General features: G+C 40.2%; 1 long non-coding RNA gene across 1 annotated transcript; it reads right to left on the bottom strand.

Annotated features, from left to right (window-relative positions):
• LOC109223392 lies at window positions 3861–17889 on the bottom strand. The gene is made up of 2 exons (XR_002067559.1): window positions 17685–17889; window positions 3861–4114 (listed from the first exon to the last, which is right to left on the bottom strand). It is a non-coding gene; the product is annotated as an uncharacterized LOC109223392 (long non-coding RNA).

The following is a 26777-nucleotide window of genomic DNA, read 5'->3' as shown; positions in this document are numbered from 1 at the left end:
GGCCATTTGAGGTCCGATTTTGGTACTTTTGGTATGCATGAACTTGTGGCAGAATAAGGGTTCTATTGATTTAAAATTTGTCGAATTCCGAGACGTGGGCCCGAGGGTCGGCCCGGGGGTCGGGTTTGGCCAATTTCGGGATTTTTTATTTAAATTGGTTATTTTCGAGTGGGCTTTGTCCCCTTAGCATATTTTGATGGTATAAATCTGTTTTTGGATAGATTTGGAGCATCCGGAGGCAAGGCATCGTGGGCTAGAGTTCGGACCGGATAGAGGTAAGTAATGATTGTAAATGTTTGTCCCGAGGGTATGAAACACCGGATTTCACATCGTTGTGCTACTTTGAGGTGACGCACACGCTAGATGACGAGCGTGGGGTCGTGCACCGTTGGGGATTGTGACTTAGTCCGTCCCGTATGACTGTTTAACCGCGTATTTGATTGAAAATTGTTTGCTATCATCATGTTTTGGGCTGAATGCCATATTTGGGCCTCGTGCCAACTGTTTTGGACCCTTAGGGGATTTTTACTACTATTCCTAACTGATTTAGCTTCATATTTGTACTCAGTCATGCTGTATTCTACTATTTTCACAACTCAGCTATATTTACTTTGTTTTGACATCTTAAATGATATTTTGGGCTGAGCCATATTTTATTGTGCCCGAGTGGCTTTTGAGTGATTTCTGACTGAGTGAGGCCAAGGGCCTGTGTTGTGAAGTTATTATGGGATCAGGCTGCGCACCATAGCGGTATTGTGCTGATTCGTGATTATGAGGCCGAAGGCCTGAGTGTTACGCCACAAGGTAGCTTGATATGAGGCCGAGAGCCTGTTTGATTATGCCACGAGATGGCTTGTTATTGCGCTTGGGACGTAAGTGGCCCCTCCCGGAGTCTGTACACCCCCAGTGAGTGCGGGTACCCAGTGTGAGATGTGATATTGCCCGAGGGGCTGTTGTTGTTTCATATTGTTGCCCGAGGGGTTGTTCTTGATTCATGTTATGCCCGAGGGGCTGATTACGAGTGATTGTGAGGTAGCCCGAGGGGCTGGTTCTGTTGATATTATGCCCGAGGGGCGGTTTATGGTACACGTTTTGCCCGAGGGGCTGTTTACGTTTCTATCATGTTTACTCACTGTTTTATCACTCGTTAGAAACTATTGAAAGTTGTTTTAAAAGGTTATACCGAAACTGAGCATGATTTACGAAGTAAACGATTTCTGTACTATGTTGGAAATGTTCTGCATTTGTTGTAGCGTTTTGACGTGGTTTACATGTTTTCTTACTGCTCAGCTTTCATTTACTTTTATTACTTACTGAGTTGGCATACTCACATTACTCCCTGCACCTCGTGCGCAGATTCAGGTACTTCTGAACCCGGTAGCGGGCGTTGATTACTCAGTGGCAGAGTCATCGGAGTTAGCAAGGTAGTTGCCCGACGTTCGCAGCCTGCTTTTCTCCCTCTTGTCTTCATTAGAATTGTTTTAGTAGATTTTCAGACTCTTCATTGTATTCAGACCTTAGTAGATGCTCGTGACTCGTGACACCCCGATGTCGGGCTTGTGTATTTATTCTGCACTGTTCATTTAGACTTACATTATGAGATATTTGATTAATTAAAGGCTTAAAAATAAATTTTACTTATAAATGGTTAATTCGGAAGTTGCGCCGGCTGGCCTAGTTTCACGATAGGCGCCATCACGACCGGGTCGATTTTAGGGTGGTGACACTTCCTTCTTGATATTTCTTCTTCTTACCTTCTTGAATCTTCTTCCATCCTTCTTGACAATTCTTTTCTTCATCTTCTCCTTCTTTAATTATCTTTTTGACAATAAGTTGTTGGATTGGTACGTGTTTATGCCAAATTGAGAGTAATTTTACGAGGCACATGACATGTTTGATAAAATACCTGGGAGAAATCTTTGTTTATATTCTATGCGGCTTTGAGAATGCTAGCTTATTTTATGTTATTGTTGTGAAGAAGTGTCATGTTATGATAAATTTGGCTTTGTTTCGGACGTTTATATTCTGGTGCGATTCTGAAATTCTGGATATGTAAAATCTTGTTGGACAATTTTAGAAATGGGAGAAAATTCAGACTCCTAAGTGTTTACATTGAGTAGAATCTAATGCATCTAATGGTTGGCAAAAAAGATGTTTTGGTAAATTTTGGCGTGTGCTTTAACTCTTTCTATGTTACCATTTTTGCTAGCATGAACTTCTCATTCTTGGTGTCATTTCCTTGAAATTGGTTCACAGTGAAGTAAAAAAGAACCAACTTTAGGATATGTGGCTGTAAGAGAATACCATTGGGAGTTGACATCAGCTTCCCCCGTTATTTTGTTGTATATGTGGCTGAATTTATGCTATATTTCCCTGTATCTATTTAGAAAGTAACAAAGAACACAAGTACTATTCAACTAACTTAAGGATATATGGGAGAATACCATTCAACTTATCTTTTCAAGTATTTGTTCGCATCTCCTAAAGTAGTTCTTTCTAAGGATATAAATCATAGTTGATATGTTCTTGTCTATAATGTTTTTTTCTCCTCAATATTACCTTCAAGCTAAAACAAAAGAATTTTAATTGAAATTGAATTCTGCCTGAAACATTTCCACCTTATTAGATGCACAAACACGAACCATAAAAGAAATATTACACTTGTGCTCATGTTTTGGTTTTATTGTTTTCATGACTTCTTTTTAGCTATTCGTGTACTTGGTTTTTTTGGTAAAAGATGTGTTTCATGTGTGTCCGCAGTATCAGATAATTGTGTCATTATTGAATGTCATAATTGCAATGATATGTTTTCCACCTTGACTAAATGCATTTTCTTTTCCATCTACTGTATTTCTTATTCAAACTTGAATGGCCATAGCCAATGCAACCCCAATATTCTTTAAGTCAGAGTGAAAAACTAGCACTCAACATAGTGGTATACGGATAGCTTTTGTTAAACATGAGCTAATGAGCAGGGAAATGACCATACTTTCTATTAGATAATACCGAATAAGTGGCTGAAGAGCTGCACTACCATAAAGAGTAAGAATTAAACACATTATGAACTTCCCAAATTCATGTGAAATCTTATAATCTTCTCCGATGAGCATGAGCAATCATCCTATGTATAGCCATAACATTGAAAAGGTGATGCAAACAATGAAGAGACAGAATATAGCATTGTATGTTTGTGTTCCAATTTTCTTGTATTGCTTTGATCCATAAGCATGTCCACAGAGAGTACTTGCCATTCCTAGCTGCAAATCACATGTAATAAGAGCTTTTCAGCTAACTAAAACAACAATAGAATCTATACACTACAACAAAAAGTGGCTTTTGCGGCAATACAAAACAGCTTTAGCGGCAATAATAATAGCCGCTATATCATTTACCAGCAATTAGTGTTTTACCGCTAAAGTCGGGGTCGGCAAAGTCTTTAGCGGCTTTTCTTACAAAAGGTGGTAAAGGGCATAGTTAATTGCCGCTAAAAATTATTACCTTTAACGGCAATTGTTTGCGGCAATTATAATTGCTACTAAATTCAATTATAGCCGCTAAATTCAAAATAATTACCTTTAAATATTTGCGTCTTTAATGGCAATTATTTTGTGGCAATTACAATGGCCATAGTATCCCTTCTGAAAACATCTTAGTTTTCCCTTTTAGCGTCCATTTTAATGGCTAATATGTTTAACTAAATTGCCGCTAAAAGTCAATATCTATAACGGCAATTGTTTTACATCAATTATAGCAGTTGCATTATACCTTGTGAAACATCTTAATTTTCTCTTTTATCGTCAACTTTTATAGCTGGTCTACCCAACTAAATCAACGCTAAAAGCCACAAGCGGTAATAGAAATACTTAAAATAATAAAATATATTAATTAAAAACCCATAACATAGGTCATTAAATCTTAACAAATAATAGAAAGTACTAATCAAAATTATTAATGTCACAGTAACTTAAAACATAAACTTATATTGTTTGGACTAAATAGCTAATGTCATTATATAACTAATCTAGACGAATGTTGGTCTTCAAATGATTTTCACAACTTTTCATCATTTTAAAATCTTCCACCCGCTAAATTATTGAACATCAGACTGTATGACCTGAAATTATAAAATAATTGTGTCAAAAGATAAAATATAATGTGAAAAACATCTTGCAAATTTTATCACTGTGAGATTCTTTGTCATCCAACTCCCTCAACTAACATATATAAGGAAAAACAACTAGATGGATTAATAGACGAACAAAATGCATGTGCAAACAATTAAGCTTTTTCCATTTGGCGCTGGGAGAAGGATGTACTCGTCTAAGATATGGTTGTAATTTACTTAAGTTGATCCTTGTGCATTTCTAGAAATCTATATATGCAGTGCTATTTGTCTTTTCTCTCAATGACATGTTGATCAACTATCAGTATGTATGTCACAAGGTTAGTGATGTTGATTCATGCACCAAATTATGATTGGTGAAACAATTTACTATTGTTTGTTGGCATTTCTTGAGAACTGTAGGTAAAAAAGAACTGGAAATGGCAAAATAATAAGTAAAGGTGCATTTCTGTTTCGTAATCTGCTGTTAAAGAAAGAACTGAAAATGCAATTATAATTAGAAAAGATGCATTAATCTCAAGTTAAGAATTTCAAGCACAGCCATCAATAACTACGGCTCAGTCCCAAACAAGTTGAGATCGACATCTTTATTATAATAAATTGACTAGACATTGGCAATACAGAGGACCATTCATTTAGGATATCTATAGTAATGCGCCTATCTTCCTTATACTAATCTATTCTATGTGTTGGAGACTTGGTAATTGTGATGGATAAAGGACATGTGAAGTGGGTCGGAAATCCAGCTGAGTTTTCTTGTCCTTCTGATGTAGCGTTCTCGACAATCGATGAACTTAGCACTTGTTCTGAAGTTCAGCGGCAGGTTAAAAGATCAAACATTTCTAGTGAGATCCAGTAGAAAGTTTCAGAGGGTGATTTTATATGTAGTCCTGGTGGAAATCAAGAGACCGATGAATCAGAGGCTCGGGAAAGAAGGAAAAGTCGAATGGCAGGTGCTATATACATCAAAGGAGATGTAGTTACAAAATATAAACGGTGAGCTTTAAATGTCTTATTGTGCCGGTCAAGTATTTAAAGCTATTCATTTTGCAAACTGATTATCATAAATGGCTAAAAGGTTGCTAGTGTTTGTTCTGATGTCTATGGAGAGATATTGCAATAGAGTGTAGATAACCTTTTGCAGAAGGATTACTAAACAAGACTGTTTAAGCAAAGTATAATCTCTACGTATCACTGGCCCTCAAGACTACTACTCAGACACTAGCAAACTAGACAGAGTAAGAATTCAGCTTATGGAGATGCATTGATAATGTAGGAAACTAACTACTCTTTAATAGACCTCTTGGATTATACGATATGCTATCGAACCACAAAGATGTTTCCCTTGACAGCATAAGAGGCAAGCAGAGAGAAAATAAGGGCAGGGAGATCTAGAGGGTCTGGTAAATTTTCTAGCTAGCCAAGAAGAATGTTGGTATGTATACAGATCCAAAAGGTGGTAAATTATAGATCTTATAGTGATCCACATAATTTAACAGCTACCAACATCAGTACTTTAATTTGTTCAACTTCATTTTTCTCCCAAAACATTTAGCTAGTATTATGATATTTATACATAACCAGATAGCTTTTTAGCACAACAAATTATTAACTTTTATAATTAGTTCCTAAAGGCAAAATCTATAGTGCTTCATATTGTCAACAACTTCAACCAAACAAAGGAAGGAATAAGTAGCAATCCAGATCTTACTGACTTTGAAAGAAGCACGACTTCCTTACGAAGGCAACTTGAGGGCATAATATCTAGATCGTATAACAAACACATTTCACAGACATCTCACATAACAGATTAAAACTTCTTATTTTATGAAAAGTTTGTCTAGCTAATCCTATAAGCATAGTGTCTAATTTACATATGTTAAGCAACATTTAAAACAATTCTAGAAACTCGAATACAACACACTAAGCGGGTTCTAGTAGAGAGGTCAATACTCATAAAATAAACAAGTGCTATTCATAGCTTGCAGGCGAAATTTATTATTAAAATAGGCAGCACAATAGCTATTTTGCTCTTAACAATATGATATGTAGATAATCAACATCTTATAGCACATTATCCAAATGAGAATAGAACTATAGGAAAATATGTCAATTTCCTAGCTAGTATTAGACACAAACATGATATTCTAGATAATTAACATATTCAAGTAGTGAGATTTTGTAACGACCCGGCCGATCGTTTTGAGAATTTAAGCTCCATTCAGCGGCGTAAGGTCTGGAACAGCTCCATAATACGAGTATCAACTTGCGTGCATGGTTGAATTCAGTTAACGGATGATTCAGAGTAAAATTGAAAAAAGGAATCTAGTTTTGGGAGTTTAAGCGGTGAGAATTTGACCGGAATTGGACTTTTGAGTAAACGGCCCCGGAATAAATTTTTGATGATTCCAACAGCTTTGTATGGTGATTTTGGACTTAGGCGCGCGTTCGGATTGTGTTTTGGAGATCCGTAGCTTATTTAGGCTTGAAATGCCGAAAGTTGAATTTTTTGAAGTTTCCGGTTCGATAGTGAGATTTTGATCCGAGGGACAGAATGGAATTTTGGAAGTTGGAGTAGCTGCGTAGTGTTGAATGTGACATGTGTGAAAAATTTCAGGCCATTCGGACGAGGTTTGATAGACTTTTTGATCGAAAGCGTATTTTTGAGGATTTTGGAGTTCTTAGGCTTAAATCCATGGTTAATTCGAGGTTTCGATGTTGTTTTAGGTGTTTTAAGGATTGGTACAAATTTGGGTAGTGGTTTGTGACTTGTTGGTGCCTTTGGTTGAGGTCCCGGGGGTCTCGGGGTGAAATCGGATGGTTGACGGAGGAAATTTTGGAGTTTAAGTTGCAGCTTCAGCTGCTGGTGCTATCATAACCGCACCTGAGGTTTGGGTTCTACAGGTGCGGAGCCGCAGAAGCGGCTAAGCGGCTGCAGAAGCGGAATTTCGGCCATCTCTTCAGGAACCGCAGATGCGGTATATTTTCCGCAGAAGCGGTACCACACCTGCGGGTGAAGGGCCGCAGATGCGACATCTGTTCGGCAGATGCGGTCCCAGGACCGCAGATGCGAAAACTGCTGGGCATTATATTTTAAAAGGGGTTCCACGACTTTGAGGTTTATTTCACCATTTTTATCTCGGCTTGGGAGCTTTTGGGACGATTTGAAAGAGGGATTTCAAGGGAACTTCATTGAGGTAAGGAATTTGGACCAAAAACTTGTTCTTATGCTATTATTTCACGGATTAGAGCTAGAAATTTTAGAAATTAAGGGTGAAAATATGGGAAAACTAGGGCTCGGTATTGGAGACCTTTGAGCGATGATTTGAGGGACCATTTGAGGTCCGATTTTGGTAATTTAGGTATGCATGAACTCGTGAGTGTGTGAGGATTCCGAAAATATAAATTTTACCCGATTCTAAGACGTGGGCATGAGGGGCATTTTGGTCATTTTACCTAATTTCGCGTATTAGCTTAGAATTTAATTGTGGAATCAGTTACTTGAGGTGTTATTTACAATATGCAATTGAATTGAATAGATTTGGGCCATTTGGAGTCAGATACTCGTGGCAAAAGCGTGATTTCGGGTTGATTTGAGCTTGTTCAAGGTAAGTATCTTGCCTAACCATATGTGGGGGACTTCCCCTTAGGATTTGAGTCTTCCATGCTAATTGTAGTCCATGCACGCGAGGTGACGAGTGTGTGCTCGGACTTATTTGTGGGAAAAATTTGCCTTTAGGGTTCTTAGGTTCTTATGTTCATCATATGGGAAGTATTCTGCTATGATTGAGTTATCTAATTGCATAATTTACCCCTATATGCTCCATACGATGTTGTTAGCCTTTCTCTAACTCTTACCTGTTACTTGGCCTTAATTGCCTTAATTGAATTAGTTGTTCTTTGTTGTTTTAATAAGGTTATTGTGCTTTCTTAGTTTCTCTGTGATTCTCTTGTTGCTATGTAGTCATACTCTTAGTGGTGGAACTTCCCTCTGATTTGGATTGTTGGATTGTTGGACTGTTGTTGAGTCCCTTGCCGGGATGTATTGTCTATATTGTTACTTACCTTGCCGGGATGTGTTGTCTACATTGTTGCTTCCCTTGCCGCGATGTATTGTTTATATTGTTGATTTTCCCTTGCCGGGATGTTATTGTTCATATTATTGGCTCGGGATACCAAGAGATTCCCAGCACCTATATTGAGGATACAAAGAGATACTCGGGATACCAAGAGATCCCCAGCACCTATATTGAGGATACCAAGAGATCCTCGGGATACCAAGAGATCCCCAGCACCTATATTGAGGATACCAAGAGATCCCCAGCACCTATATTGAGGATACCAAGAGATCCTCGGGATACCAAGAAATCCCCAACACCTATATTGAGGATACAAGAGATCCCTAGCATGTATATTGAGGATACCAAGAGATCCTCGGGATACCAAGAGATCCCCAGCACCTATATTGAGGATACCAAGAGATCCTCGGGATACCAAGAGATCCCTAGCATGTATATTGAGGATACCAAGAGATCCTCGAGATACCAAGAGATCCCCCAGCTCATATACTGAGGATACCGAGAGATCCCCCAAGTATTTACGTTTGGGACTACGGGACGGGATCCCGGGAGATCCCCTGTCGATATTCTGTGAGTGTAAAAGCGCGAAGGGTGATACCGTGCACTTTCTGTTTGTTGTGTGTATTGTTGTGATCAATTCAAGTGTTTTAACGGGTTAGATTCCCTTACTGTTGTGATTCTCTGTGTTGGAACCCATAGTATTGTCAACATCTCGCCGTATATATAAATATAAATAAATATATATATATATATATATATTTCAATACTTCAAACTTCAGAAACTTCTACATTTTTGACTCAATTAGTTTCTCAACTAAATTTTTCCTTAATCGTTTGAGGTTGTATTCTACTTAAAAGGGACTTCTACTAAGTTATAATTTATTAAATCCCGTGGTAAAGGGAGTAATCCATACGATGTTGTATTCCAATTAAAATGGTACTTTCTTTATTCAAATGATTTCTATAAATAACTTCCTCTTTTCTCGCTGGCTTTCCTAATTAGTTTAGAATTTGTAATTTACTTATATTAGGTAAATGAGACTTCTTGAACATCTTGAGTGCATTTGTGCGGACATTATGTATTGTATAGCATGTGGGTTTTCTTCTGTTAAGAGTGAGATGGAAAATATGTGAGCACAAGGTGCCATGTGTGCTGAAGGTTAGGAAGTTGAGATTATGATGTGAGAAACCGAGGATTTGAGATGGTCGGGATTGGGTATTAGGCCTGATGTGAGTGATTGAGTTGGCATTGTCTTCCTTATTTGGATACATTCTTGTCTCTGTTCCTATTATGTCAGTGTTGATTTACTTGGTTATCTGACTTACTTGGTGTCGTTTGTTACTACACGTGTTCTTCCTTTATTGTTCCTATTGTTTGTATTTTATTTCTCTCCGCTGTTGATGTTACCTCGTTATCTTTATCTCGATATTTTATTATCATATCCTGTTCATTTCATTTCACCAGTAGGTGTCTTGACTGTTCCTCGTCACTACTCCATCGAGGTTAGTCTTGATACTTACTGGGCACCGCTGTGGTGTGCTCATACTACACTTCTGCACATCTTTTTGTGCAGATCCAGGTATTGTTCGCTAGTAGCTGTGCGGATTCTTGTCGAGGAGACTCAAGGTAGCACTGCTGCTGCGTTCGCAGGCTTCAGAGTCACCTTCCTATTTTACATTCTCATTGCTGTACTTATTTCCATACGGTTGTGTCTAGAAATGGTAGTGAAACTCTGTAGAGCTTATGACTTGTACCACCGGGTTTTAGGAAGATGTTCATTGAATAAAGTATTTATTTCAGAAGAATTTTAGATGTTATTATTTATTGTTGTTTTTCCGCAAATTATTAGGCTTACCTAGTCCTTAAGACTAGGTGCCATCACGAAGCCCAACGGAGGGGAAATTGGGTCATGACAGGTTGGTATCAGAGCTCTAGGTTCATAGGTGCTACGAGTCATAAGCGAGTTTAGTAGAGTCTTGCGGATCGGTACGGAGACGTCTGTACTTATCTTCGAGAGGCCACGAAACTATTAGGACAATCTCACTTCCTTCATTCTTATCGTGCGAGCTTATTGATCTTGGAGTTTGAACTTTTATCCTTCCATTCTCTCACCGATGGTAAGGACACGAGCTGCGGTAATCGATGACGCTGCTTCCGGAGCAGGTATCGCTAGAGGCAGAGACCGACGAGGAGTACGTGCCGCAGCTAGACCACACTCAGAGCAGTGAGTTTCCGTTGGTCAGGTTCCAGGCGTCATGGCGACACAATTTGTGGTTCCAGTTCAGCCCATGGTCAGGGCAGCAGCATCCGAGGGAGAGCAACTTAGAATTTGCAAGGTTCAAGAAAGAGTGACCCTCCTGCATTCAGCGGTTTGGCTTAAGAGAGCACAATGGGTTTCATTGGGGAGTGTCATCGCATTATCAGCACTATGGGTATTGCAGAGACGAGTGTGGTTGCTTTTACTACGTTCCATCTTAACGGAGCGGCTTATCAGTGGTGGTGGACATATGAGTTGGGTAATCGGCCGATGTAGTTTCACTTACATGAGTTCAGTTTTCAGAGATGTTTAGAGAGAGTTTGTACCTCAGTCACTTCGGTTCAGCATGGCTCTAGAGTTGGAGTTAGATGTTTTGTTCAGCAGGTGGTAGGGATCGCTCGCCGGTTAGAGGGCATATGGGACCGGGAGCGAGAGGACAGACGAGATCTGGAGAGAGAGTTCAGGGAGGCGAGGAGGCCTCGTGGACCGGAGAGATCTGCTGGCCCTTATTCTGGAGGCAGGGTACGACATGGTGGAGGTTCATGGGTTAGCCAGTTCAGTTTGCGCTTCAGGCTTCACAGTGATTCAGGTGTTCATGGGTCTCAGAGTACCCATAGCGCACAGTTCCCACAGCCACGTCAGTAGAGGGGTTGCTTTGACTGTGGAGATGCTAGCCACATGGTGAGAGATTTCCCCAGATTTCGGGCAGATATGTCACAACAAGGTATTCAGGTGAGTAGAGGGCGCCCAAGAGGGGGAGGCCCGGCCCATTGATGTGTTTCATATAGTATGCTTAAGGCCGTTGCGCCAGATGATGCCATTCGGATATGATTTTGATTTGTTATAATGGAGCACCATCCGTAGTTCATTACAGCTCTGCTTATCGGGGTGAGTTCCCCTATTTGTTGCCCCACTATGGGTGTGTTTCATGATTTACACTCTGTTTATGTGTAACCCTGTTGAAGGTTCTATGAGTAATAGCCGTGTCTATCGTCTGTTTTGTTTATTATCGAGAGTTATGAGACTAGTAGTAAATTTCTATTGTCCTTCTCGGTAGGCTTGATGTGATTTATGAGTATTTTTGGCTACGAGCCGTGATTCTTATACTCCACCGGTGTGGGAGCCAGTACTTGTTGTAAATTGTGACGGAATTGATCTAGTGAGAGTGTCCAGCTAAGTTGGTGTGTACCCTACTTGAGATTCAGAGTTGAGGGCAGGACCCTCGTTGTTTCATGTGATTTGATGTGTTGAGACGGGGCTGTGTACCACGGTGGGAGTTATATCAGTATGAGATCCTTGTGATTCTTTTATATGCTTTAATTCTTTCTTGTTAGATTGAGTGGTAAATTAGTTTTGATAGAGAAATTCGTGCTTGACGGACTTGTTTGATAGTTCCTTTATGTGTTTCCTTTCCATATTCAGTCAATTTCGTTCTGTGCTTCTTGAGTTCTAGCTTGTGGGGTGTGCGCCCGTTGGTATTAGTTGTGAATTTGTGATTCGGGTGTTAGCTGTATCGTTTTTGTGGTTATTGTATCATCGCCGGTGTTATGGAGGTTTGAAACGGGTTCCTATTGAATATGAGGCTTATGGCCGGTGCCGAATTTGATTTCGGGCGATATTGTTATCAGAAATGTTATTGTGGGCCTATGTGTGATGTGTCATGTTGTGTGGTTGTACCCTATGGGTGTTGGCATGAATTGAAGTAACAGGTTGAGACTGATACCAGGTATGGATTTAGCATCGGGTCCTTGGAAATGGATGGGAGGTGAGAATTCTGGCCCTAAGGCTTATTGGTATTGTTAGAAAGGCTAAATGTCAGTTGAGATGATGTCGTCAAGTTTATGTGGAATGGGGTGACGTGGGATCACCCGCGGGTGTATGCTAGAAGTGTGCATTCAATGATTCGAGAACTTCGAGGCAAATCTTGGCACGTTCGAGGACGAACGTTGGTTTTAAGAGGGGGAGGATGTAACGACCCGGCCGGTCGTTTTGAGAATTTAAGCTCCATTCAGCAGCGTAAGGTCTGGAACAGCTTCATAATACGAGTATCAACATGCGTGCATGGTTGAATTCAATTAACGGATGATTCAGAGTAAAATTAGAAGAAGGAATCTAGTTTTGGGAGTTTAAGCGGTAAGAATTTGACCGGAATTGGACATTTGTACGGCCGCGGAATGAATTTTTGATGATTCCAACAGCTTCGTATGGTGATTTTGGACTTAGGCGCGCGTTCGGATTGCGTTTTGGAGGTCCGTAGCTAATTTAGGCTTGAAATGCCGAAAGTTGAATTTTTTGAAGTTTCCGATTCGATAGTGAGATTTTGATCCGAGGGTCGGAATGGAATTCCAGAAGTTGGAGTAACTGCTTAGTGTTGAATGTGACGTATGTGCAAAATTTCAGGCCATTCGAACGAGGTTTGATAGACTTTTTGATCGAAAGCGTATTTTTGAGGATTTTGGAGTTCTTAAGCTTAAATCCATGGTTAATTCGAGGTTTTGATGTTGTTTTAGGTGTTTTAAGGATTGGTACAAATTTGGGTAGTGGTTTGTGACTTGTTGGTGCCTTTGGTTGAGGTCTCGGGGGCTTCGGGGAGAAATCAGATGGTTGACGGAGGAAAATTTGGAGTTTAAGTTGCAGCTCCAGCTGCTGGTGCTGTCATAACCGCACCTGCGGTTTGGGTTCTGCAGGTGCGGAGCCGCAGAAGCGGCTAAGCGGCTGCAGCAGCGGAATTTTGGCCATCTCTTCAAGAAACGCAGATGCGGTATATTTTCCGCAGAAGCGGTACCGCACCTGCGGGTGAAGGGCCTCAGATGCGGAATCGCAAATGCGACATCTTTTCTGCAGAAGCGGGACCAGATGCGGTCCCAGGACCGCAAATGCGAAAACTGCTGGGCATTATATTTTAAAAGGGGTTCCGTGACTTTGAGGTTTATTTCACCATTTTTATCTTGGCTTGGGAGCTTTTGGGACGATTTGAAAGAGGGATTTCAAGGGAACTTCATTGAGGTAAGGAATTTGGACCTAAAACTCGTTCTTATGTGATTATTTCACGGATTAGAGCTAGAAATTTTAGAAATTAAGGGTGAAATTTGGGGAAACTAGGGCTTAGTATTGGAGACCTTTGAGTGATGATTTGAGGGACCATTTGAGGTCCGATTTTGGTAATTTTCGTATGCATGAACTCGTGAGACTGTGACGATTCCGAAAATGTAAATTTTACCCGATTCTGAGACGTGGGCTTGAGGGGCGTTTTGGTTATTTTACCTAATTTCGCGTATTAGCTTAGAATTTAATTGTGGAATCAGTTACTTGAGGTGTTATTTACAATATGCAATTGAATTGAATAGATTTGGGCCATTTGGAGTTGGATACTCGTGGCAAAAGCGTGATTTCGGGTTGATTTGAGCTTGTTCGAGGTAAGTATCCTGCCTAAACTTGTGTGGGGGACTTCCCCTTAGGATTTGAGCCTTCCATGCTAATTGTAGTCCATGCATGCGAGGTGACGAGTCTGTCCTCGGACTTATTTGTGGGAAAAATTTGCCTTTAGGGTTCTTAGGTTCTTATGTTCATCATATGGGAAGTATTCTGTTATGATTGAGTTATCTAATTGCATAATTTACCCCTATATGCTCCATACGATGTTGTTAGCCTTTCTCTAACTCTTACCTGTTACTTGGCCTTAATTGCCTTAATTGAATTAGTTGTTCTTTGTTGTTTTGATAAGGTTATTGTGCTTTCTTAGTTTCTCCGTGATTCTCTTGTTGCTATGTAGTCATACTCTTGGTGGTGGAACTTCCCTCTGATTTGGATTGTTGGATTGTTGGACTGTTGTTAATTCCCTTGCCGGGATGTATTGTCTATATTGTTGATTCCCTTGCTGGGATGTGTTGTCTATATTGTTGATTCCCTTGCCGGGATGTGTTATTTACATTGTTGCTTCCCTTGCCGGGATGTATTGTTTATATTGTTGATATTCCCTTGCCGGGATGTTATTGTTCATATTATTGGCTCGGGATACCAAGAGACTCTCAGCACCTATATTGAGGATACCAAGAGATCCTCGGGATACCAAGAGATCCCCAGCACTTATATTGAGGATACCAAGAGATCCTCGGGATACCAAGAGATCCCTAGCATGTATATTGAGGATACCAAGAGATCCTCGGGATACCAAGAGATCATCGGGATACCAAGAGATCCCCAGCACCTATATTGAGGATACCAAGAGATCCTCGGGATACCAAGAGATCCCCCAGCTCATATACTGAGGATACCGAGAGATCCCAAGTATTTACGTTTAGGATTACGGGATCCCGGGAGATCCCCTGTCGATATTCTGTGAGTGTAAAAGCACGAAGGGTGATGTCGTGCACTTTCTGTTTGCCGTGTGTATTGTTGTGATCAATTCAAGTGTTTTAATGGGTTAGATTCCCTTACTGCTGTGATTCTCTATGTTGGAACCCATAGTATTGTCAACATCTCGTCGTATATATATATATATATATATATATATATATATTTCAATACTTCAAACTTCAGAAACTTCTACATTTTTTACTCAATTAGTTTCTCAACTAAATTTTTCCTTAATCGTCTGAGGTTGTTTTCTACTTAAAAGGGACTTCTACTAAGTTATAAATTATTAAATCCCGTGGTAAAGGGAGTAATTCATACAACATTGTATTCCAATTAAAAATGGTACTTTCTTTATTCAAATAATTTTTAAAAATAACTTCATCTTTTCTCGCTGGCTTTCCTAATTAGTTTAGAATTTGTAATTTACTTATATTAGGTAAATGAGACTTCTTGAACATCTTGAGTGCATTTGTGCGGACATTTGTGCTAATGAACACCTATGCAAAGAATCAGTAGTTTAGAAATCCACTTCACACCATGATCATAATACTGACAGGCCACAACAGGCTATGGATGTGATCCCTCAACCAATCACCCTTACCCAACCACAACCCCCTTCTAAAAGTTTATCCAGCACAAACAAAAAAAAACCCTTCCTAAAGTTTCTTCCAACTTTAACAAGCCTGTCAATCCAAAGACTCACGTGCCACAACTTACTTTCCAACTTTGACAAGCCTGAAAGATAACCTATACAATTCATACCTTCAAGGATTACACACTCCGTGCAAGGACATGCAATTTTTTTTCCATCTTGTTTTTCAGAAAAAGGCATGATTTAAAAAATCCTTTACTCCATTTAAATATTCTTTACTAACTCTATCACAATACATCCAGCTTTTATTTCTGTGATTGTCCCGACGTTCAAGATTTTCCTTTCTTTTCTATAATTACTGCAAGAGCTAAAATTTGTTAGTAAAATGGAGGAATTAATCAAAAAGGTAGTTTAAAATAAAATAACCATCCTATTAATTAGTAATTCCATAGCTCAAAGATAGCATTTTAACAATTAAAACTATCGTTTTAACAATTAAACTATCAACAGTTAAACTATCTCTAGTTTCTTCCATGGTTTTCATATATTGGTTCAAAAAAATTTTAAGAATACAATTATTAAAATTATAAATTAAATTTCTTCTATGGTTTTCATATATTGGTTCATAAAATTTTTAAGAATAGAATTATTAAACTTATATTTTTTAGAAGAAAATATATCATATATTTTAAAATTTCCAAAACTTACAACTCCTATTTGTTGATTCTCCAAATATATACTCCATTTTTATCAAAAATCACAAATTGGTACCTGGTAAGCAAAAAAACATTCCGATATAGTCGCTCTGAATTTGTCTCTATATCCTCTTTTGTTCAACTATTCTACACTCATTATTCACTTCTAATCAATATATTTGCTCATTCTAGTAACTTGAGCGAGATACATATACCACTAACACTAAGGATGTGGTATTTTAAAATCAATAAACACAATAACCAACCAATAGAGTACTCTTTACTAGTTTGTGACAAGTACAATATACAAACTTATACACCTTATGTGTGCACGCGTATGAGTAGTGTATTGCATGTACACATACACGCACAAGAATATATAGTTCCTGATAAAGTTTTTCAAAAAGCTGTTAAAAAACTTTTCTAATAATTATATAACCAAGAAATTTCAAGGCCAATGGAGCACGGTTTGAAACTCAATGGATAATGGATAAGCCCTTTACTCTTCTCTACTTCCAAGCTTGTTCGGACTCTTCTCTCAAGTTATTTTCAAAGCAAACACCATTAATGCCATTTGGTTAAGAAAAAATTTCCACTATTTTTATTTTCACTCGTTTTAAAATCAAACTCCAATGTTCCACTATTGAAACCTCAAACCAATAAAAGAAAGAAAACCATATCCAAAGCACAAAGCTAAATAAAATAGAACTTGTTTTACTCCTTATTTACTTGTATATATGAATGAAATCCTGATATATTACAAAACAGTTATAACATCTGCCTGCAAAGGAAAACAGTGCTCCTTTATATCACATGTATTGCCCATACACATATCATAAATTAAATATATTCCCTATACACTGCAAAGGAATCAATTTAGTTAATGACTATCAATTTAACAGCAACCATTAATCACAAACGATTTAGCAAACACAGAAAAAGCAATACTTTCACAAATCTCAAAATGAGATAGTTGGATATAAAAAATCACAAATTGGTACCTAGTAAGCAGAATTTTTTGCCGATAGTTCGATATTAAAAATCACAAATCCGATGGAGAAGAATGATTTCTGCTAGAATCACAAATCCAACTCATGGATTGCAACAACCACTTTATTGTAATGCTATTATATACCTTAATAATGTACAATTGCTTTTTGGTCAATAATCAACTTAGTTGGAATTGATCTTTAGCGAATATCTTTTGTTCGATTATGCTAAGGGAGGCCTGCCTGACATTAATAAACTTAATATCAGTCCTCTGCTCCTATAGTATGACGATAAGCCAAACTCCTAATTTTATTTTTCTTAGTTCATATCTTAAACTGAGGAAAAAAAGAATTTTATTAATATGAGAATCTATAGACTTCCATAAACAATAGTGTTTCAACCTTGCTTTATCGTGTAATACTGCCATTTACTTTCGATGCATTCAAGAGTTAATTCTTCCACCTACTGTAAATCAATTGAGAAGTATATGAGAATATGAGAATCTATCGTGGAGTACTGCTATTGTAAATCAATCAAGCGGCATATTGTAAATCTATTGCAAGCAACCTGCTGGGTAAGAAGAGATGTTACCTGGGAAGAAGAGAAGTTACCTAGGAAGAAGATGGCCGGAGACTATGGCAGGCCGGAGACTGTGGTAGACATCGATTTTCTTCACGCATATTAGGTTTTTCTAATGGTGGCCACAGAATCCTATTGTTTCTATTCCCTTTCGATTAAAAGGAATATGTTTTCCTAATGTTTTCTGATTGGAGGGAATCGGTAATTTTTCTCCTAAAAAAATTGGAGGGAAAGATGTTTTTCTTTTCGTGTGAAGGGAAAGTTAAACTAAAAAAAAATTAATTTCAATTAGTGATTTTTAGTGGCAATTCTTTTTTTATTATCGCTAAAAGGGTATCTTTTACTGGCTAATGGTCATGTGCCGCTAATATTTTAGCTTAAAGAATCTATTAGCGACAATTGACTTATTCCCGCTAAATAATTGTCGCCAAATGCCTTTTTTGTAGTAGTGCTACTGCATTTCCTATTCAAACATGAAGCTATACTTAGGAGACGTGGTTAATGGTTGAAATTGTCATAATATATTTTTCCACTTCTATGTCATCCGTTGTACTATTAGCATTAGATATGAGAATTTTCAAAGTGGTCTTGTATTTTTTCGTGTAATAACAGGGACAAGGTTGTTAAACAATGGAGACAACCAAGGAGGGCTTCAAGGCACTTAGTATTTTTCTCTTATGGGATGTATATGCATACAATGACAATGACGTATTATGCATTATATATGTAATTCGCATTTTAGTAATGGAAGTATTTAATATCCGACTTAAGAAATTCTTTTGGTGTTTATAATATAACGACCCGTACGGTCATTTTGAGAGTGATAGCCCCAATCCCCTATTTACTGCTTTCCCCGTATCTTTTTCTGCTTATGTGACTTGTCGGGAGGTTTTGTTTTGGTTTTTGGAGTGTTTTGGGACACTTAATCCCTAAACGGAGGCTTAAGTATGAGGATATTGACTGTAGTTAGAACTGTATGAAGACGACTTTGGAATGGAGTTTCGTCAGTTCCGTTAGCTCCGTTGGGCGATTTTAGACTTCGGTCCATGTCTGGATTGTGTTTTAGAGGTCTATAGCTTATTTAGGCTTGAAATGGCAAAAGTTGAATTTTTGGAGACTCTGACCGGTAGTGGACATTTTGATATCGGGGTCGGAATCTGATTCCAGAAGTTGGGCTAGGTCCTTAATGTTGAATATGACTTGTGTGCAAAATTTGAGGTCAATCGGATGTGGTTTGATGGATTTCGGCATCATTTGTAGAAATTTAAAGTTTCAAGTTCATTAAGTTTGAACCGGCGGGTGATTCGTGCTTTTGATGTGATTTGAGGGCTCGACTAAGTTTGTATGGTGGTTTAAGACTTTTTGGTATTGTTGGTTGAGGTCCTGGGGGCTTCGGGTTGATTTCGGATGGTTAACGGATCAACTTCGATTTTGGAAGAATGGCTGAAGTTGTTGCACCTGTTGTAATCGCACCTGCGCAAGTTTGACCGCAAGTGCGAGCTCGCAGAAACGAGCCTAGGGATGCGGGTGCGGTTTGGAAGGAGGAGGCTATAGGTCGTAGGTGCGAGAAGGAAACCACATTTGTGCAATCGCAGATGCGAAAGCTTGAGCGCAGAAACGGAGAAGCCTGGGAGGCTTGGGATCGCAGAAGCGGAAGGGTCTCCGCAGAAGCGAGATCGCAGGCGCGGTCCCTGGTTCGCAGAAGTGGAAACCCTGGCCATAAGTGGAATCCGCACCTGTGATGGAAATTCCGCAGGTGCGGTGTTGCAGATGCGACTAAGAGCCTATATATGCGAAATCGCTGGGCAGAAAATGGATAAGATCGAGGGTTTTATCCCATTTTTAATTTTGGGACTTTGAGAGCTCGGATTGGGCGATTGTTTGAGGGACTTTTAGAGAAAGCTTTTGGGTATCAATTCTTAACTCCTTTATGGTTATATTCCACTAATCTATGGTTGATTTCATCATCTAATTAAGGAATTTGGCTAAAAATTAGGGGGAAAAATGGTAGAAGTTCTTCAACTAAGATTTTGGGATTTGATTGGGATTTCGATATCGGATTTGGATAATTTTTATACGAGTGAACTCATTAGTGAATGGGTGTTCATATTTGTGACTTTTACCTGATTTCGAGACATGGGCCCGGGGAGACTTTTAGGCTTGTTTTAGCTTTGATTTCATTGACTATATTAGTTTCTTATAGTTATATTTATGATATGTAATTAATTTTTGCTAGATTTGGGCCAATCGGAGCCGGATATTCGTGGAAAAGGCATTAATGTCGAGTGATTGAGCTTGGTTCGAGGTAAGTGGCTTGCCTAACCTTGTATGGGGAAACTCCACTTAGGATTGGTACTGTTGTGATATGTAAGCGCCGTGTGCGTGAAGAGACGAGTGCGTACACGGGTTATTTGTTGTAAAACTCCATTTTTTCACTAAGTAATAACATGTTTTACTTTAATTGAGTTATACTAGCATATGTAGTTATCATGTTTAGTTTAGAATAGCATGTCTACGTGTCTTAATTGCTTATCTGAACTCTGTGCAGCATCTTTAGTGAATTCCCTACTTCTTCCTTGACTTGTACTTAGTCTAAATTGTAGTATTTCGTGTTCTAGGCATTATTTCCATCGTTTGAGCTGTGTATTTACTTTTGGACTACGAAACGGTGTTTCAGGAGATCCCCCTGCATATTTACTTTTAGGACTACGGAACGGTATTCCGAGGGATCCCCCTACATATTTACTTTGGGACTACGGAACAGTATTCCGGGAGACCCCCCTGCATATTTACTTTGGGACTACGAAACGGGATTCCGGGCTGCACATTTACGTTTGGGACTACAATACGTTATCTCGGGAGATCCCCTCCTACTATGTTGTGTATTGTACTATATAGCTTTCTGTGATTTCCTTCCGGTTAAATTCAGTCTTTATTTTACTGCGATATTTTTTAATCCGTCTTATTTAATAAATATATACCAGTAGGGCCTTGACCTGACCTCGTCACTACTCGACCAAGGTTAGTGATAAGTAGGGATTTTAACGTGTTTTATGCTCCTACTTGCCTATCCTTTGAATATAAATTGTTACAAAATAGTCCCAAAAGGCTCATAAGTTGTGCTTGATTGCAGGTTTGATCGACAAAGTGACGAAATGTCAAGGATCGGCTCAAAAAGGAGTGAAACCTGCTCAAGTATCAAAGACCAAGAAAACTGAGGGCAAACAAGCCTAGTTCGGACCGCGCAAAGTCGAATGCGGCCGCACTAGATGGTTCAGAGAGTTGGCAAAAGTGGGCTTCAGGCACCGCGACCGCAGTACACATAGCGCGGTCCGCACTGGCCCACCGCGGTCGCACTACCTTTTTGTGCGGTCCGCGGATAAGAGATTCAGAGAGATGGAATTTTGCCCGGTCCAAGCCATGCGGTCCACGGTCGTGATTGTGCGGATCGCGCCAGCTGCCTTCGCGGCCGCGGTCCATTCTACATGGCCCGCGGAGCCCAAGTTCAGAGAGCCCAGAATTGAAGTCAAAGAGCCTCGCGCGGCCGCGGTCCATTTCATGCGGCCCGCGTGACCCCGCAGGGGTATTTTTGTCCAGTTTTTCCAGCCTAGTATAAATAGAACATTTTACCATTTTTAGGTCATCAGTTATTTCCAGACTTTGGGCTGCATTCGTGAGACTCATTTTGTAGCCATTTTTGGCATCTTAGCTTCAAATTAACGATAGATTCTTGTACTTTAATTTAGTGTTTAATTAATATGTCTTGTTCTTCATCTATTTCTTCATTTTCTCCTTCAAGCATGAGTAGCTAAACCCATTAGCTAGGGTTGTGGCTCAACCCTCGTGTGGGTAATTGATGGGTGTTGCCGTCTAGGGTTAGGTTGACTATGAGTGTTTGCTATTTGGGTTGATTTTATGCTTTAATCTATAAATTAGTGATTGCAAACACTGATTTGTGCTTTGTGGATTTGACTCTTCTTGAGAAAGAGAGTCTAAGTCTCCAAAATTGACCCAACAAGGAATTGGGATGGACTCATGAGAAATGATAGTCCCAATTAACGGGTTAAACCTCGAGAGAGTAATCACCCTACTTGAACCCTAGTTGCTTGATCTAATTTGCCTACCCATTTAGTCTTGAGAGAGTCAATTGGGCAAAATCACTCTCTCTACCGAGAGGTGTGAGAGTGGGTAAAAATGTGCAACGGTTATAGCATAAGCCCCAATTATGTCAATCGAGCCTTAGTAACATATATCAGTCAATTAGCCACCTAGGTGATGTCACGACCCTAGTGCCCTTCTTCCCATTAGATACAACCTTAGCAATTATTTCATAGCATAATCTGGTTTCAATTAGTAGTTTGATAATAGTAGTTTATAATTGAAAAACCCAAAAATGTTGGAAGTGACATCTAGAACAATTACACGACTCTAGTCTAGATAGATACCCAGCTCCAATTTCTAGCTCTCTGAGGAATTCGATCCCAACCCTCATATCGGGTAAAAGCTATTGCGACCCTCTCGTGCTACCTTTCATTGGTGCGGAGTAGGCATCGATCAACTTTTTAGCGTCGTTGCCGGGGAGCTAACGGTTTTGGCTATCTATTTAGTTAGTTTTGTGTGTTGTTCTTCTTTCCTTCCTTCTTACTAATTTTTGTGTGTGATTACTACAGGTACCCAATGGCTTTAAACGCGAACGACCCTCTTGGAAACGTGCTTGCGGGGGAGGAGGTAGATGAAATTGGAGAGGATGAGGTGCCTCTTGTACCTCCCGGACCAAGACGAGGCCGCCAGGCCAATGCTAATGACAATGTTCCAGACCCTCCCCCGCCACCTCCAAGAGCGGTCTTTAGAGTGTTACCAAATAAAGGGTACGCGAGTGCTATAGTCCTTCCCAGAATCCGGGCGGGCAATTTTCAGATAACCAATGTGATGTTGACCTTACTTGAGCAGCGTGGGTATTTCACGGGCGCTGCGGATCAAAACGCCTACAAACAACTAAAAGGATTCGTGGATACATGTTGGGGTAGCAAGCAGACGAATGTGTCCGAAGATGCTCTTAGGTTGAGACTTTTCCCGTTCTCACTCCCGGGAAAGGCATTAGATTGGCTAGAGAGACTCCCCAATCATTATATCACAACTTGGGATGAGTTGGCAGATAAATTTATTGCTAAATTCTTCTCACCCGGGCATATGGCGGCACTTCGAGATGAGATATTGGCTTTCAAGCAAGAACCCACGGAACCTTTGCATGAGATTTGGGAGCGATTTAGAACAATGGTGAAAGAATGCCCAAACAATGATATAACGGAGGCGATGATCCAACAAACCTTCTATCGGGGCATCAATACAACAAATCAATGCATAGTCAATCAATTGGCCGGGGGTAATTTCATGAAGTTATCTTATGACGAAGCTTGCGAGATTCTTGATGAGATGGCGGATACATCTTCCGCATGGCAAAGTAGAGCCAATGTTCCCCAAGGTGACCCTACAGTTATCCATTTGCATAAGGAGTTACATGACCATGGACAAGCTACAGCGGAGTTGACAACTACTATGAATCAATTGGCTAAGGCACAGTTGCAACAAGTCCAAAATCCTTGCCAAGTGAATACTATGGAAAGTGTTAATGTGCTTACCAACAAGAGAAGGCAAAGGAGGCAACAACATTAAGGGAATTCCGAGCAATTTGATGATGAGTGTGATGGGTTTCAGAATGAGGGCTATGATGAGCAAAATGAAGAGGTACAATATGTTAACAACTATCAGGGCAATAGAGGCAACTCTTCAAACCAACAATGGCGACCTCAAGGTAATTGGGGCAATCAACAACAAGGTGGTGGTAATTGGAACAACAATAACCAAGGCGGTAATTGGGGGAACAACAATCAAGGCAACAAAGGGCATTGGAATGGCAATAACAGCAATTGGAACAACAATAGAAATTAAGGCAATCGGGGGCAAGGCTTTCAAAGGCCCCCAATGTACCAACAACCGAACAATCCACCCCCGTTCCCTTCTCAAGGATCTAGTTCTTCGGGCAATGATATGGGAAGAGTAGAATTGATGTTCGAACAAATGATGAAGAAGAACCAAGATTTCGATGCTCAATTGGCTTCCCACAATACCTCCATTCGGAATCTAGAGGTGCAATTAGGCCAAATCTCTCAATCGTTGAATACTCGCCCAAAGGGTGCTCTACCAAGTGATACGGTAGTAAACCCTAAGGGTGGGAACAATCATGTGATGACGGTTACAATACGAAGTGGGAGAGGCGGTGATGTGCATGCCTCGGAAGATAAGCAAGTTGTGGATGATGATGTTGAGTTGCAAGAAAATGATGTTCCTTTGGTAGTTGAAGATGTGGTAGAGAATTAGGTGAACAATGATGTGAGGATTGACATTGATGAGGCCGAGGTGGAAACTCAAGAGGCCGTGAACCCGTCTAGGGAGCACATAATTGACATGCCGGAGCCGGTGGTGCCAAAAGCCAAGGCACCTTTGCCTAGACCACCTCCCCCTATCCTCAAAGGTTAGCCAAGCAGAAGGGTGACAACCAATTCAAAAAGTTCATTGACATGATGAAGAGCTTATCCATCAACGTGCCCTTGGTGGAGGCTTTGGAGCAAATGCCTGGGTATGCGAAATTCATGAAAGATTTGGTTACAAAGAAAAGATCAATGGACTGTGAAACTATCAAGATAACCCACCAAGTTAGTGCCATAGTACATTCAATGGCCCCGAAATTAGAGGATCCCGGTGCTTTCACTATCCGCTGCACTATTGGCAGTGCAGACTTTGCTAGGGCTTTATGTGATCTTGGGGCAAACATCAATTTAATGCCCTTCTCAGTTTTCAATACTCTAGGTATTGGGCCACCAAGGCCAACTTCCATGAGATTACAGATGGCAGATAGATCGATGAAGTGTCCTTTGGGTATAGTTGATGATGTGCTTGTCCGGGTGGACAAATTTATCTTGCCGGCGGACTTTGTGATTTTGGACTGTGTGATGGACTATGAGGTCCCAATTATTCTAGGGAGACCTTTTCTTACAACGGGGAAGGCATTGGTTGATGTTGAAGCGGGTGAACTAACTTTTAGGGTAGGTGATGAGAAGGTCGTCTTCCATGTTTGCAAATCCATGAAGCAACCCAATAGCACTGAGGTGTGCTCTTTTGTGGACATTGTCACAGTTGTGATAGTGGATGACACAAGTTCTGTGATCAACGTGGAGGATCCTCTTGAGGCCGTGCTCTTAAATCTTGATGTCAATAATGATGCAAGCAGAGTGGAGTGTGTCAATGCTCTACATGGGATGGGCTCTTATTCTTATGAGCCGAGAAAATTGTCTTTGGATCTTGAAAATCGGAAAACTCCACCAACCAAACCATCAATTGAGGAGCCACCGGTGTTGGAGTTGAAGCCACTTCCTCCATACCTCAGGTATGAATTCTTGGTCTCTTTTTCAACTTTACCAGTTATTCTTTCTTCTTGCCTTACTAACATGCAGGTTGAGGCCACTTTGGCGGTGCTTCAAACGCGAAAAAGGGCAATTGGATGGACTCTGGCGGACATTCGAGGAATAAGCCCCGCATTTTGCATGCATAAAATTATCTTGGAGGATGATGCCAGGCCCTCCTTAGAACATCAAAGGAGGCTCAATAAGGCAATGCAAGAAGTGGTGAAAAAGAGGTGATCAAGTGGCTAGATGCAGGTGTGGTGTATCCAATTTCCGATAGCTCATGGACTTCTCCGGTGCAATGTGTGCCGAAGAAAGGTGGGATTACTGTGGTGACTAATGACAACAATGAACTTATTCCCACTCGGACGGTTACCGGATGGCGGGTATGCATGGACTACCGGAAGCTAAACAAGGTGACCCGAAATGATCATTTCCCTTTGCCGTTCCTTGACCAAATGCTTGACCGTCTTGCGGGGCGAGCTTTCTATTGCTTTTTGGATGGGTATTCGGGCTATAATCAAATCTTAATTGCTCCGGAGGACCAAGAGAAGACCACTTTCACATGCCCATATGGTACATTTGCTTTTTCTCGGATTCCGTTCGGGTTGTGCAATGCTCCGGCGACCTTCCAACGATGCATGATGGCTATTTTTACCGACATGGTGGAAGACATATTGGAGGTCTTTATGGATGATTTTAGTGTGGTTGGTGATTCCTTTGAAGAGTGCTTGGGAAATTTTGATAGAGTCTTGGACCGATGTGAAGAAACTAATCTCGTTCTCAATTGGGAAATATGCCATTTTATGGTTGAAGAAGGTATAGTGTTGGGTCACAAGATTTCTAAGCATGGGATTGAGGTAGACAAGGCTAAGATCGAGGTGATTTCGAGGCTTCCTCCCCCCACTTCTGTCAAAGGGGTGAGGAGTTTCCTTGGGCATGCCGGGTTCTACCGGCGGTTTATCAAAGATTTCTCGAAGGTTGTGAATCCCCTTTGCAAGTTGCTAGAGAAAGATGCTAAGTTTGTTTTTGATGAGTAATGCATGGAGGCCTTTGAACTTCTAAAACACAAGTTGACCACCACCCCAATCATTTCCGCACCCAATTGGAGTTTGCCCTTTGAACTAATGTGCGATGCATGTGACGTTGCGGTTAGAGCAGTGTTAGGCCAACGAGTGAGCAAATTTTTTCATCCCGTGTACTATGCAAGTAAGACTATGAATGAAGCTCAACAGAACTACACGGTGATGGAGAAGGAATTGTTGGCCATTGTATTCTCCATGGAAAACTTTAGGCCATATCTTATGGGGGCTAAGGTAATTGTGCACACCGACCATGCCGCCCTTAGGTATTTGATGACCAAAAAAGATTCCAAGGCAAGATTGATGAGATGGGTATTACTCCTTCAAGAGTTTGATTTGTAAATAGTGGACCAGAAAGGTGGTGAGAACCAAGTTGCGGATCATTTGTCCCGCTTGGAAGAGGAAGGAAGGCCGTGTGATGGCTTGGAGATCAATGATACAATCCTCGATGAGCAATTACTTTCTGTGTCAATGTGTGATATGCCATGGTTTGCGGATATTGCTAATTTCATTGTGACTGACATCATCCCGTGTGAGCTCTCTTCTAACCAAAGGAAGAAGCT

This window comes from Nicotiana attenuata, chromosome 3 (assembly GCF_001879085.1).
Source record: "Nicotiana attenuata strain UT chromosome 3, NIATTr2, whole genome shotgun sequence".
Taxonomy (NCBI): Eukaryota; Viridiplantae; Streptophyta; class Magnoliopsida; order Solanales; family Solanaceae; genus Nicotiana; species Nicotiana attenuata.
This window is presented reverse-complemented; position numbering and strand designations above follow the sequence as displayed.